This window comes from Urocampus carinirostris, chromosome 4 (genome assembly GCF_059441175.1).
Source record: "Urocampus carinirostris isolate Australia breed hairy pipefish chromosome 4, RoL_Ucar_1.0, whole genome shotgun sequence".
Taxonomy (NCBI): Eukaryota; Metazoa; Chordata; class Actinopteri; order Syngnathiformes; family Syngnathidae; genus Urocampus; species Urocampus carinirostris.
Genome location: NC_142352.1, coordinates 22,264,136 through 22,279,073, shown reverse-complemented (window position 1 = coordinate 22,279,073; position 14,938 = coordinate 22,264,136). Strand labels below are relative to the sequence as shown.

The 14,938-nt window shown below is 38.2% G+C and overlaps 1 long non-coding RNA gene across 1 annotated transcript; it reads right to left on the bottom strand.

The window, feature by feature from the left end:
• Positions 1-283: 283 nt before the first annotated feature.
• On the bottom strand, positions 284-9,889 carry LOC148367102 (uncharacterized). The gene is made up of 7 exons (XR_015850192.1): positions 9,796-9,889; positions 8,451-8,521; positions 5,653-5,720; positions 2,760-2,842; positions 1,124-1,221; positions 932-1,024; positions 284-451 (listed from the first exon to the last, which is right to left on the bottom strand). It is a non-coding gene; the product is annotated as an uncharacterized LOC148367102 (long non-coding RNA).
• Between the last annotated feature and the right edge of the window lie 5,049 nt (positions 9,890-14,938).

Here is a 14,938-nt window from a genome sequence, read left to right as displayed (position 1 = left end):
CAGTATTGCCCTCTGCCATGAGGCAAAAGAATTGCACGCCTCACTTTGCATCTGCAGATCGTCATCAGTGTAACATGTTACATATGAATTGACTGAATAATATCCATAATGCAATGTAAAAACTGGAATTCAGAACTTTACCATTAAATACATATAACCATTGTCTCTGCCATATTGAGAACAAATTTCAATGTTTTTGGGGGGTAAAGTAACATTTAAAGTTTTGTTTGCAACTTGTTGCTCTCTGCAAAGTGAGCTTTTTTCCCCATGTGTTTATGTCAATTTGTGCTGTTGCCACATTAGCAGACCACTGTACTTCACAAATTACACCTGGCATTGTTATTTCTGTAGTTGCGCTTCCTGTTTCCCTCTGTCATTGTTAGCTTCTTGTCAGGGTGGATGCATAGATTTGTCATTTCTTCTGCCTGGCAGGGTGGATGTAGCAGCAGGCCTGGTGAAGAGATGTGCCTATCAGTCACAAAATCAGGCTCAATCAGAGAGAGTGACCGAAGGCGCTTGGCGAGAGATGGGTTTTGCTGTCAGTGGAGTGAAGTATCGATCCCTGGACAATAGTATTGATCTGATCCAAGTACTTGCTGAGTATAAATATCGATATTTGGATCGATCAGGCTAACCCTATTAACTATCTAATTATTTTGTTTTAATTGTAACTCATCTCAGTGAATATACTCCTTTTTCTGCTGGTGTTTAGAACACATAATATCATTTTCAGCCCTCTGTTTTATGGTGTCTGGTTTCATATGTGTGTTACTGATTTATATATTGTTAAACCTGGAACACATTTCAGCTCTTTCTTACTTTGTAATGTCCAAAAGGAACATGATTGAAGTTGATCCGGCGTTGAGTGAGCGAACCCCAAAAAAAAGTCTTCCTCAGTGGAACGTTTGTGAAAATATATCCATTTAAATACCTTGTTTTTGCCAGCAACAAGCCGATTTGGAGGATGTTATTTCTGTTCACTTGGAAATGAGCCGTGCGGAGGGAAACACGTGCGTCCAGCAGGCTGTAAACATCGAGTTGAAATTTTAAGTGTGTGACGTAAAATTGAAAACAAAAGGGTCTCCAGTATGGTCTTGACAAATTGATTGTGGTCGTCGGGTACCTTTGGGTGTACGGGGACGTGTTGGTGATTAGGTTCTCAGAATATTCTTGTAATCAGTTGCAATGGTTTACTTTGATCTGGTTTTGTAAATAATATTCCTGCAAAAAAATTGATTTTACATGTCAAAACTATACCTCAAGAAATCATAACAACGATTCTCGGTCACAAGTAGCGACACACACAAATTCAGCAGTGAGATGTTTGACACCTCAAAATCCAGCAGGACTTCTCTTGCACCTCATCTAGCGCTGTGCTAACACAAACCTCCTCTTATGTGGCCGTCCTCCCCCTTCACCTCGCTGACTAAGGAGCGCTCTTCCAGCCACATTCTGCCAAGATTTATTAGCCGCTTCAACCCAAATGTCATTTTTACCATGTTGTTTTAAGGGAAGGGACTTTTGGGGGGGCGCCTGGGGGGTGTTTAAAACTTGCTCAGTGCAACGTCAATTGCTCTGAAAGCTAGTAAGACAGATTTTTTTCAACCTCAGTCTCTTCTCTTTCTTTTTTTTCTCTTTTTTTAACAGTGCTATTCCTATGTGATGTAATTAATTAATTTTCTAAAATTGAAAAAAAAGCCCTAATCAAGAGATAAATTATAATTGTTTAATCCTCATAGCTATTAAGTATGGCCTTTCCTTTACAGACTTTACAGAAGTATAGTAATTACAGAAGTATAGTAATGGACATTACGGTGAACTGAACTGAACCACGAGAATAGTTATTTAAGAAAATACATGTAAAGAAGGTTACGGTAATAAACTGAATTTATTTCAAATAATTTGTCATTTAACATTTTAAATCATTTGAAATTTACTAAATCGTAAATTGAGAATAGGAATTTTTCAGTGAAATTTGAATTACCCGAAGCATGTGCTGATTATTGCACATTTGTTACAAACTACTTAATTGTGGAATTAGGCAAGTTAGCCACATGCTATAAGTAGCTGCTTTTGGCCTAAACTATGAACATTTGTTTTTCAAATAAGAATATTTAAAATCCGTTTCAAACATTTGCAAAGGTTGTCATTTTTAATCAATAAAATTGTCCTTAAATGATTGCCTTTTAGGCCAACTTCCATCAATCCATCCATTATCTGCACCGCTTATCCTCAGTAAGGTCATGGGGGCTGGAACCCATCCCAGCTATCTTCGGGCAGGGGGCAGGGTTGCCAGCCAGTCGCAGGGCACACAGAGACAGACAATTCACACCTAGGGACAATTCCGATATGCATGTTTTTGGAATGTGGGAAGAAACCGGAGTGCCCGGAAAAAAAACACGCGAGCACGGGGAGAACATGCAAACTCCACACAGTAAGGTTTGATCTCATGACCTCACAACTGTGCCACACACAGCTAACCACTTTATTAGTTGAAATAGATTGAAATCGTAATTGTTCACGCTTGAAATTGAGATTGAACTTTTTGACCATATTGATGAGCGCTCATCAATCAATCGACGGGTCAAGTGTTGACGAGAGAACTGATACACATCTACAAGATGCTTAAAAACAGAAAGCGAGAAAGATAAAAACGAATTTTGTTGGGCCTGACTGGTAAAAGTAGCCAAATGCGTGAGGCATTCAATGAACAGATTCACAGATTACTGTCACAGGACAAGATTTATTAAAGTACTCACCTTAATGTGTCGGAGTGTAAGACCAGACTCAGAAGGTGTTCTTTCCCATTTCGGTGAAGGTGGAGTGAACGTGAGGCTAGAGTCTAGGAGCAAAGAGGAAAGCCAATGGGTTAACAGGGGGCATAAGCCAAACTCAAGACAGAAATTTAAAAATACAAAGTTGGCAAGTCAAACATGGATTGGTTTCCACTAACTGCAATGTTCAATGTTCAAGCACCGGTTGCCTGTCTACAGCTGATTTTGAAGGCTGCCATCTTGATTGGAGGTGGGTTAAGCTGTGTTGATTGCAAACCTCCCCACTTTTGCTGGCTTAAGAAGAAAGCAGGCCCGGTGGTGTGGAGAAAGAACAGGGACCCCATGTCCTGGCGGGGGCGGGGCATAACTAATTAGGCAAATATACGATAAAACATGACCCGGTAGCGGACTACCCAGTGATCATTGAGTTTTTCACATGAGCAAGTGCATTCTAAGTTAGGGTTTGACTCATTTACAATATGGCTGGTCGGGGAAGTGGTTGTAGTTCTGTTGTGAAAACGCAAGCCTGAACTATAGGCCTGGCAAACACATGTTGAAGTGTGACCCTCACTGAATACGTCACGGGTCGCACCCAGACGACAAGTTGTGGCGATCCCTCATGACTTGCAAGTGTAAAATTGGAGACTACACAACCAACACGTTTTGAGATGGCGTGGGTTGGTCCTCTAAAGCAAGGGTGTCAAACAGGCAGGCTTTTTATTCCGGACCTCCAAACAAACCTGGTAAAAGTATCATGACAATAGTAAATAAACTACTAGTAAGAAAAATGTGTTTTTTTCCTTGTTGTCCCTTTGTGTTTACAAAGAAATACTACCACAAAAATACAACAAAAATGGCTACAAAACTAAATATTTGACTTAATGCTTAAAAACAATGACATCATGTATTATCTTGCTTTCATTATGAAAAGAAAATAAATACTATAGAAATTCTACAAACATACTACTACAGTTAAACCACAATAGAAACATACCACAACATAAATATTACCAGGAAAATACTCCAAAAATACAACTACAGTAATACGAAAAAATACAAATAATACTGTATTCTGCAAAATGACTACTTGGAAAATACTTCTACAGAAATACTACAAAAATACTAAAGAATTATATAAAAAAGAACTACTATAGACATACTACAAAAATTCAGCAAAATTACTAATTTGTATATACTTCAAAAATACTTCTACAGAAATACTACAAATATACTACAACAGTATTCCTATAATACAAAAACTATGACAGAAATATTACTACAAAAATACTATGATGGCAATAATGCAAAAACATAGCTCCAACAATACTACAAATATTGTACTATAAAAGATCTACAAAAAATAAAACTACAGTAATACGAGAAATAAATCTATAAAATTACCATAAAATTACTACTATAGAAATACAACAGAAATGAAACAAAAATACGACAAAAATAAAAGTACAGTTCTACTACAAAAATACTACACAACTACAAAAACCCGAATGCAGAAATACAAAAAAAAAATAGAAAAATAAAAGAATACTACAAAACTAAATATCAAAAGATGTACCTAAAACAAGGAACTAATTAAAAAAGTAATTTAATGGTAATCGTTTCCAAACATTTTCTATCACTCTTACCTTTTCTCCTTGAACGCAAATGGCGTTCTAAGAAAAAACAAGGGGTTGAAATTGATGAGCCAAATTTTTCCAGTATTTTTATTTAATTAAGATTTCTGAAAACATAACTCCAAGATTATTCCATCAAACAATTATAATAAAATGGTTTGGTCTTTACAAAAAAACACAGGGACAAGCATGATGTCACTCCGGCACTCTCCCGAACCCACATTACTCTGACCTAATCTGTTTCGCCCCAAACGGCTTTACTGAAAGTAAGATAAGAGCAGTGGAAATGAAGCATAAGGATTCTTTGAAATCAGTTGGATATTGTCACTTGGAAAACATATTTAATTTTTACATTTTTGAAGGACCTTTAACAATTATTTTTCATCAATGTTATAGAACACTTTCCCCTCAACCAACTCTCAAGTCCAGCATTACAACACGTGGAAAAATTCGGTCCAAATCCAATTTATCAGCCGGAAATTATTGTGTTTACCACGCCAAGTCGTCTCACTTTCTTATTCCGCAAAACTAATACCGGTTAGAGCACCGTTGGCCCGTTGCTTCGTTCATATTTACTGTACTACTTTAATGTTATAAAACAGGAGACTCGATAATAGAATCCAGATTTGGCCTTTATTTAATTTATAGCTGCGCGCATTCATCTCGTTTTAAATCGTCACAGAGTTAGGCGGCGTTGAGTCGCAGTCATCTGGATGTGCTTTTGCTGTCTTCCACTGTGCACGCTCCTTATCTACATCGATGCTTTGCCACAACCTCCCTGTCATGCGGTTGGAGCCACTTTTTCTGTCTGCCCATATATTTTGTATGGTAATAATCACAAAGCTACCATATTTTCCACTCTATAAAGTGCATGGGATTATAAGGGGCTTCCTCCCAGAAATAGTCTTTTGTGATATATTTTTCATATGTAAGGCACATGTAAATAAAACCACAGTAAGAGTTGGGGTTGTTTGAAAAAATAAACATATTCACATGAAAATAATGCATTTGATAAAACAAGGATTAACACAATGACGTAGTTTTATCTATGAATTTTTGCAACAACAATTAACATGTTGACCACAAAGGGGCGCTCGAAGACCACTCTTTAGGTTTTCAAAAGGCAAAACAGTTACTGTATGCAGCATCATTTAAGGACAATTTCAACTAGAGTACTTACTTTTGTATAAAACATGTACATAAACAGAAATCCTCTTTTTACTAATCACAATGCGTTTCATACTTACGGACATCCATCCATTAACTGCACCGCTTATCCTCAGTAGGGTCGCAGGGGAGCTGGAGCCCATCCCTGCTATTTTCGGGCAGTGGACAGGGGGCACCGTGAATTGGTTGCCAGCCAGTCACGAAGCACACAGAGACAGAGAACTCACTCTCTCATTCACACCTAGGGACAATTTGGACCGGCCAATTAACCTGACATCCATGTTTTTTGGGGAATGCGGGAGGAAACCGGAGTGCCCGGAGGAAACCCACAAAAGCACAGGAAGAACATGCAAACTCCACACAGGAAGGTTCGATCTCATGACCTCAGAACTGTGCCACGGATCCGCTAACCAATCAGCCGCCGTGCTGCCCTACTTACGGACAGTTACTGTCTATGCAGACAACAAAATAGCGTCCGAGCAACTGTTGAAGTTCTGCGCTTCTTTTTTGTTTCCTTTCAGCAACAATTGAAATGTCAACCATGGTAGTGTACTCGAAGACCATTCTTTAATTTTAACAAATGCAGAAAAGTTATATGCAGTATGATATAATTGCAACTAAGCATATCCAATTTTATCCTCTGTTTTTTCAGATGTATAAGGTGCACCGGAATATAAGGCACACCTTCAAAATTTTGGCCAATTTGAGGTTTTTCGGTCCTTATAGTCCAGAAAATACGCTATTTCAACAATTTTCATATGTGTAATTGTACAAGGTAGGCAAAGGATGATCAGTGAGTTTAACAGGAATTAGAATGGCTACTGAGAAACACCTGTCCATCACTTTCGGATCCTCTGTTTTGAAAAAGCACCCCAACGCCCCACCAAGCTCCCATGATAGATCATTACTTCTTCCTTGCAGATTTCCCATTAACACAAACTTTTTTTTAACCATTGGTATTGTCTTACTCTGCATGTCTGGCATTCTGCTGGCGGGTGGGTGGTGCAGGAAGAGGGTGATAATAAAGAGGAGGGAAGGGGGGGTGAATAGGATGGGGGTCTTGCGGTTGGTCAGATGACCAGCTGTGTACCAGCTGCATGTGAAGGAAGCTTTGCGTGGTGTGCAAAGATGACACTTTCTCTCAAAAAGAGGGAAAAAAAATCAATCCACATCACATAAGTATGCCATCATTTTCACGGTGCGTTTACAATTTTACCCATATTGCAATTGGCGCAAAAGTAAACTGGTAGTGGGAATTCAGAAATATCTGAAAATAGTAACACATATCATGATATTGTTTTTACCCTCACTTGTTTTTTAAGCTGTTTCAAAGAATACACTTGTAATAAAACACATTTTTCGCATTTCCAGATGGTTACTAAATTACTAAATTAAAATGGTTACTAATTCTAAAACACGATGTGCAGTCATATTTTGTTTAATACTTTATTGGACAAAACAAAAAAAAATTGTCTGCACAAAACTGTTTTTGGTAGAGTCCAATGTGCCCTCTCATGGTGTCGCACCCTGTTTATTTTATCAGATGGGCTATGTAACTGATGCCTAGACCTTTCCTGAAACATTTCATCTCCATGGCCTGGACTTAACATTCAAGCCTTGCTCTGAGAGTCCATGTCTCGCTAGCGCTGAGGAAGATGGAAGTAACCAGCGCTTGCATGAGTCATATTTTTGATTTCACGATTACTGTATGTTCTTTTCCCTTTAGATAGGTTTCTGGTCTGGCCTCTCCTTTGATATGACAGCTCAAAGATATTTAAATTTCCCGACAAGTTTAACTTCTTGGTGGTTGATGGCCATGTTTTTTATGATACCTGGGGGTTGTTGGCTATTATTCTTTTTTTTCTATGCTAATTTCCCTTCCAAACTTGGTTGATGCTTTGTCTAGGCGATTGACCAGATCTCTGAGTTCCTGTTCTATTCCTGCCAGTCCAGCAATTTCATCAGAAAAGCTGAGGTTAGTAACTTTATGTCCCCCAATGCTGACTATACTTTCATGTTCGTCCAGAGTTTCACTCATGATCTTCTCCAGGAAGATGTTGAATAAAGTTGGAGAGAAAATGCAACCTTGTCTCACACTGACTGTGGTTTGAAAACATGGTCCAATAGTACCGTTGATCAGTACCACACTGTTTGCATTGGCGTACAGCAATTGTCTAAACTAGTTCCAGGCCCTTGTTGTACTTCCACATGGTGACCCACAAGGCTGTTTGCCATGCTCTCTCAAATGCCTTCTTGAAATACACAAAAGATTTGATGGAGACTCGCTACTATTGTTAAAACCCCTCGCATAAGATCTGTAGATAAAAACATATGTTGTGGGGTGCTCCTTCCTTCACGGTTCTTTGGCTAGGATGTTTTCCGTCTGTGGTTTGAGTCTGTGGAGCAGGACCTTTATCATAACTTTACTTGCATGGCTGATGAGAAATGATGGTCCTGTAATTGGTGCATAGTTGGAAGTTTCTTTTCTTTAGTAGCATAATATATATAATGTAGTTTGTACAGGTTTGTATAAAGTATTGTAAATTACTCTGTACATGTCCTCATTTGTGACTCTCTTTATTGTGTATTACCATCATACAAACTGTACTGACACAGTCATAATGACACTGGAGGCATCGTAATCTTTTCTAGCCCTTCCCACCCCTTACATTAACGTCCAATAGTTGAACCTGTAGAAGACAGCTGACAAGTGCGATACTGTGATCCCAAGGGGGAGAAAAGGAGAGGGTGGGGCAAAGGTTTGAGAGGGATGGGGAACGTTCTTCCCAAGTCATCCCATGGGAAACTGATGACAGTTACAGCAGCCTCCAGCCAATTAACTGTCATCCTAGCTGTTGCTTTAACTTGCTGACCTTACCTCTGCTCACCGCTTTGTCTTATCTCCAGAAGAAGACTGCCTCGTCCGCGTATGTAAAGTGAACCATTGACCTTCAGGAAAGTAGGGGGAACAAAGGTCAAAGTTCAGACGCCTTATGTTTTTTTCCACGGCACGCCTTTCAGGGCATCACTGTTAAGATGCATTGCAACCTGTTCCAAAGGTCGACCCCCAAGCTCTTACTTTTTATTCAATCTACAGTATTAGGTTACAAATAGCAGATCCGCCCTAAAGGTTATAAAAATTAAAGAAAGGCAACATTATTATAGCAACAAAGATGTAAACAGTGCATAACAGTCAAAATAACAAACAGCAGTGAACAGTAATAGAAGAAAACAACCAACAAAGCTATGCGATCTCCTTTGCGGGTTTCCAAGAGAAAATACAGAACTTGTTGGCGTAGAGGATTCCTGTCCCGCCACATCCTCAATTCAACTTCCGGGATTCAGACCGAGTATTTGTATGCAAAAACAAGAGCTGAAGAGAGCAGTCAGTTGAGGACTATTATTACAAAGTTACAGAATAAAAAATAAACGAAAAATCCTTGTCTTGTGTCCGGGTCCAAGTCTTCTCTAAAACAAGCAAGCCTCGATAAATGGCTGACCACAGTTTCCTCAAAAAGGGGGTTGGATTGAAATGAATAAAACATAATTTGAAAATTAAACTTACTAACATGGGATTTTCCAGTAAGTAAGGGACCCTCATCTCTTACAAGAAACCTTTGTTAAAACGAGACACTGGTAGATTTTGAAGGTTGTATGATAAGATTAGCGCAGACTCATCAGAACACCACTCAGTAACGTTAAGAACTTACTGAATGAAAGGACACATTGAAACGTCAAATAAAAACAGCAAGTAAACACTTCATTCAAATATGTGAACAAAGTGCATTTTTTACAACTAAATGAACGATTACATAATCAAAGTAATGATGTGATGATTAAATAATATTTCTAAGTGGAAAACTCATGCAAAAGTGAAAATATATTCAGTGAAACATTTTAATAATGTTACAAAATACATTATTTATTTTAAGCAAGCAGAATATATTTATCAGATGATTCATCTTGTTTTATTCAAGAAATAAGATCAAGTACCTTAAAATATGAAAATGGTACCAATGATAGGCAAAGTGTTCAGCCAATGGGGTGATATTAATTTTAAACTAGGCTTGTAAGGGGTCACTCAGGACATAGTTTGGACACCCCTGCTGTAAAATTACATTAGATATTCATTTTACACATGCTGTTCTGCATTGAGAGCGGGTGCTAGGGGCATTATCTGCCCAAATGTGTTCTTTCTGGGATTTACATTGACACAGCCTGACCTGAAGTCTTCTCCTATCATTGAAAATTGTGAAATCCAATCCAGATATCCTCCAACAATGTTAACTAGCATTGTTTGGACACAATAACTAGTCCTTTATTGTACCATTGTAAAACCAAGCACACCCACTCCGCAGAAAAGAGCAAGGATATTTCTTGTCATTCCTGCTTTCGTTTGATACAAGGGTCAAGTCTTCGCTGGTGATTAAGTCATTAAACATTTCACCACATCAAAGGCAGCCATGCACACAATGGGCTCCATTTGAGTGCCGGATGCAAATTTGGCAATCTGGTTTTGTATTCATATTTTAACAGATGCGAGCAATAGGGTGTCCAATTCGGAGAAGGAAGTTGTGGGCGTGAACATAGCCAACTCTATTTGTTCCCAACGGAAGCTTTTCTTTGATAAATTCACCTTTATTGAGTCATCTGCTAGGGTTGGGCAGATTCATCTACATCATTATTGATACTAAGCACATACTTGGTTCGGATCGATTCTTTTGTCCTGTATCGATACTTTGTTCCTCCACCAATTCCCTTAAAGCACCGATTTTCTATGTAAATAGTGTTGTCCTTCTCATTCTCAGCTGGTGCCCCCAGCCACTCTTAGTTTCTGCCTGAGTAGGTGACTGACAGGCACATTTTAGGCACCTATCCTCAACGGCCAAATCCAAGTCTGCCAAATATACATGCGCATCCTTAAATCTTAAATAGCTAAATTTGATATGGCCAATTTGGAATCACAGTGCAGTGTGGATCTTTTTTTTCAACAACAGAAGAGGATAATGCCAGGTCTCATTTGTGTGGTAAAGTGGTCCCCTACTTAGCCGAATTGACAGATAAACATGAAATAAGTTCACCCTACAGATAGCAACAAGCTGCCACCAAAAATGTAAACATGTTACTGTTCCTGAACAAAAACCTATAAATCCTTTGTCACTATGGCAGCAGAGCCTAAAAGAATTGTTTGTTGCATTGCTGATATTTTGGTTTTAATCTCTTGACTTTTGCACTGTAACAGTTGTTGCAGTAGAAGTCTTTTTATTTCTTTTAGTATTTAATGTTTTAAGATTGTATTGCTTACACGAATTTGCACTTTCTGACTTTTTTTTTTTGAATATTGTGCAATATATGTATAGTTGACATTGTTATATTTGTTTTTTCATTATATTGATGATTTTTTGAATTTGACTGTCTTGGCTTTTATTCTGAAACTGTTGTAATAGAAATACTTCAATCTATTTTTTTATGCTGTTAAAGTTTGAATGGTAGTTATTTTATTAAAAAATAAACATGTTCAGGCCTACAATATTTGTGCTGAATTTTTTTAACAAATATAAACTAACTCAAGGATCCAGTTCAATTATATAGATCATGACATTTTCAAACAAAAAGTATCGGATCTTATGGATACCAAGTATTTACTAATAAAATTCCCAGTATCGCCCACCCCAATCTTCTGCAAGGTGGGTTATGGAAAAATACCATAAAACTGAACCTATACTGAATTCGCAACCTGGCTGCAAATCGTGTGCAAAAAGCGCCGTGTGAAGAGAGGGCACGGCTTGCTTCACACAACTTCTGCTCATGCCAAAAACTCGGATTCTTTGATTGCATTCATTTCTATGATTGCTTTCATTATTTTTTATTAATGACACGCAGCGGAAAAGATAATTTAGGTAAAAAGCTTGTGCCTGTTTGACTTAATTGACAACAAAGATCAAAGAGCATGGGGAAATCCTTTATATAAATTTAGCCTTTGTTAATCCCCAAGCAAAATAAAAGCGGTGAGAAGAAAGGTTTTTTCTTTCATTTGTTCCTCCCTGATGAATAAAGAATCAGATTTTAGGCGGATATTTTTTATTCAAAGTAATAATATCCAATTTGGGATTTGGCAAGAACTGACATTCTAGTATCGGGTCATTTAAAGGTCTCGGTTTTTGCAAGGACAACCTATAGTAGTTTTGAGGCCAACTTTTTATTACACTCACAGAAGACACAGAGACATTTTCAAGATTTAAGGCTAAAATATTGATATATTCTCCGTTTCATGTCATTTTGGGGGAAGTATTTGAAAGATTGGTGCTATAATCAAATTCTCCTTTTTTAAGTCCCCACTTGTAAAATGTGGATCAAACTTTAAAAATGACCACGAGCTATCTGCCTACATCCAGAGAGAGAGAAAGAGAGAGGGATATCGATAGATGGATAAGTGTCTCACTCAGTGCAGTTTAGGTTAAAAATGATACCGTTATCGCATATTGCTCGGAGCAATGGCCCGAATTTTGGTCAAGCCTGGCATCTCTTTTTTGTCCACCGAAAAGTGAACTGTACTTATGCGTCCAGGATCCAATACAAGCAGAGCGCACTGTAGTTGCGTCTGGCTGATCTTTATTTGCTGTTGCTGTATTTCTGCCACAAATGAACAGCACTCTTGCATCCACCATCTGTGTTCCCCAATTCCATATTGCTGCAAGCAGGTTGCGGTAGAAGGCAATGTTGTCAGGAGGTATGCCGTTCTGGACCCTCTAAAATCAAATGCACGGTTGAGGCCACGATCCATTATCCTTGGTTGCCTATTGTTGAGAGTAAGGTCCGGCAGAGGGTATTTTTTCACGCTTAAGCGTGCTTAAGCTCGCCTAAGATGAACTGCTCTGTTTAGGCTGAAATCCATAAATAGCAGTTTTTAATGCCTTGAGGCTCTTTTTTCTATTAGTTCCTCTTTAAACTGGCATAACCCATGTGGCCACTATCTATTATCCCTGGTCCACTATTGCTGCGATCAGGGTGCCTGTTAAAAATAGTGGTTGGTACTGAGAGGGTTTTTGCATGTCGTGCAAGGTTCTGGGCCCAATCAACACCAATAAAACGGGAATTACGGTAATCGCAAATGGGAGATATTTTGTCCTGGTAGGTGAAAAAATGACACTTTTATACAAATAAAAAACATTTCTGTAAACTGTAAACCCCATGTTTCGTTGACATGATTATTTACTCAGTCTCTTTTTTTCAGAATTCAAATACAAGGAAATAGCGGAGATTGTGTAGAGCAGTTAAGTAGCAACCAAAGCCCTTAAATGAAGGTTGAATAAATATACAAGGCTCTACTCAAGATTCTTTTTTTTTTTGGCAGATGGCAATATTTTTATCGTGGGGACATTTCACTTTTGAAAATAATACACAAAAAACACTGCTTTATTTTAATCAAAACTAGGATGTTTAAACTCATTTTTCCATATGAATGTGCTATCCAATGTGAAAAACTTCGTTAACACAATCAATACTCCAAATGCCAATTTGATAACCCAAATAAACCCATAAGACTACAAACCCTATTGAACATAGGTCTGTAAATTGCTGAAAGAGTTTTTTTACACGTCTGAATAAAATCCAACACTGTCCGGGAGGAGACCTAACTGGGTTTTTAAGGAGTTAATGCTAGGAAAGTGACATCATATTTTCCAGACACTGTTGTGACATAGGCCCAGCCCACTTTGTGTGAAGAGAATTTAAAGTATCGTAAACTAGCGTCATCTTATATGCCAAAAATCACACTTGTCTTGCCCTGTGCCAAAACTTAGAGTCGTCTGTGTCTTCGCTAAAAGGTAGCATTGTATGTTTCTTTTTTTTTTTTTTTGTTTAACCCTTTGACACTCTGTAGTTTTAGTCCTAAAACGTTTGTAATTTTTATACTGTTAAAGTTATTTAATCAAGAGAATGAAACATTTTGGTCCCTAGAATATATGTGCTGTTTTTATCGTATATCTAAACTAACTCAAGGAGGAACAGTCTCAATTACTTAACGATCATTACATTTCTAAGCAAGTATCGACTTACTAATACTATCATGTACCTACTTGAAACAGATCAATACCATAATTCCCAGTATTGCTCACCCCTAGTGACTATTGTTTGGACCAGGCATCGTCATTACGCAGCAGAGCCCTCTAACCGGTTCTTATCAAGCTCCTGTGATGTCACAAGCATGCACGAATGTCCGGGTCAACGTAGCGATACCAGAACAGCCATTTTACAATAAATCACCAGCCTTTTGTCGAGTTGCAACATACAACCGGGATTAGTTTGTCGCGTCCACTTGTTCGGCCGATGAGACAAGAGCAGCTTCATCGAATGACTTCCTGTATACGCTCCCAGCCTGAACTCAGCTAGAATTCCAAAACAATGATTGACGAAGAAACTTGTTTGGAAACACATTCCTCCTGCAAGACTTTTTGAGTAGGTGTTTGTCACATTTGCTTGGATATGTGAGAGAATATCTAACAATAATATATAATCATATTCAAATGTTTAGTTATCAAAGGTAATCAATAGGGGAAAGTTTAAACCATGACATTCCTCAGTCGATTTTGTATAATTCTGAGCTAGACATGAAGATTTGCAATATCATGATTTAATTTCTCAAAATCATCAGAACCAAAAACAGTTTCCTCTGTTAAACGTTTCCTTATCTCACCTACAACCTCAGAAATAAAAACAATGTACCGTAAATTCCGGACTATAAGACGCTACCTTTTTCCCAAATGTTCAACCCTGCGGCTTATTGAGTGGTGTGGCCAATTTATGTAATTTTTCTAACAGCCGCCAGCGGCGCTCGAGTACAAAAGATTTAGACCAGTGGAATATGTGCGCCGAGGAAGACTGCAACTTCTTAGCTTGTGCACAATTTAAATTAGCATAGACATATCCTCACTATGTAAATTGGAATAAGAAAGGCACATGACGCAGCTTTAAAGCTAAAAGCAATGGAGCAGTCCGATAAAGAAGGAAACAGAGCTACTGCACGTAAACTTAACTTTGCGAGTGTGTTGCTAGCGTGTTTTTGAATAAGGGAGCGTGGGACGACGTCCATATGACAAACTGTGTATTTTATATTCAGTTTCAATCGCGGGACTCAAAGTCGGGTTTGGGTTAATTTTGTGATTGTGTTACATGTTTTAATTTGGGCGCATGCGGCTTATGTACAGGTGCGGCTTGTGTAAGTACAAAAGCGGTTATCCTCTTAAAATGTGGTAGGTGTGGCTTATAATCAGGTGCGCTGTATAAACTGTACTATGAAAACGTTTAACGTAACAAAGCTACAAAACTAATCCATAGTGCAGTTTGTTGTTTACATTTTAATCTTAG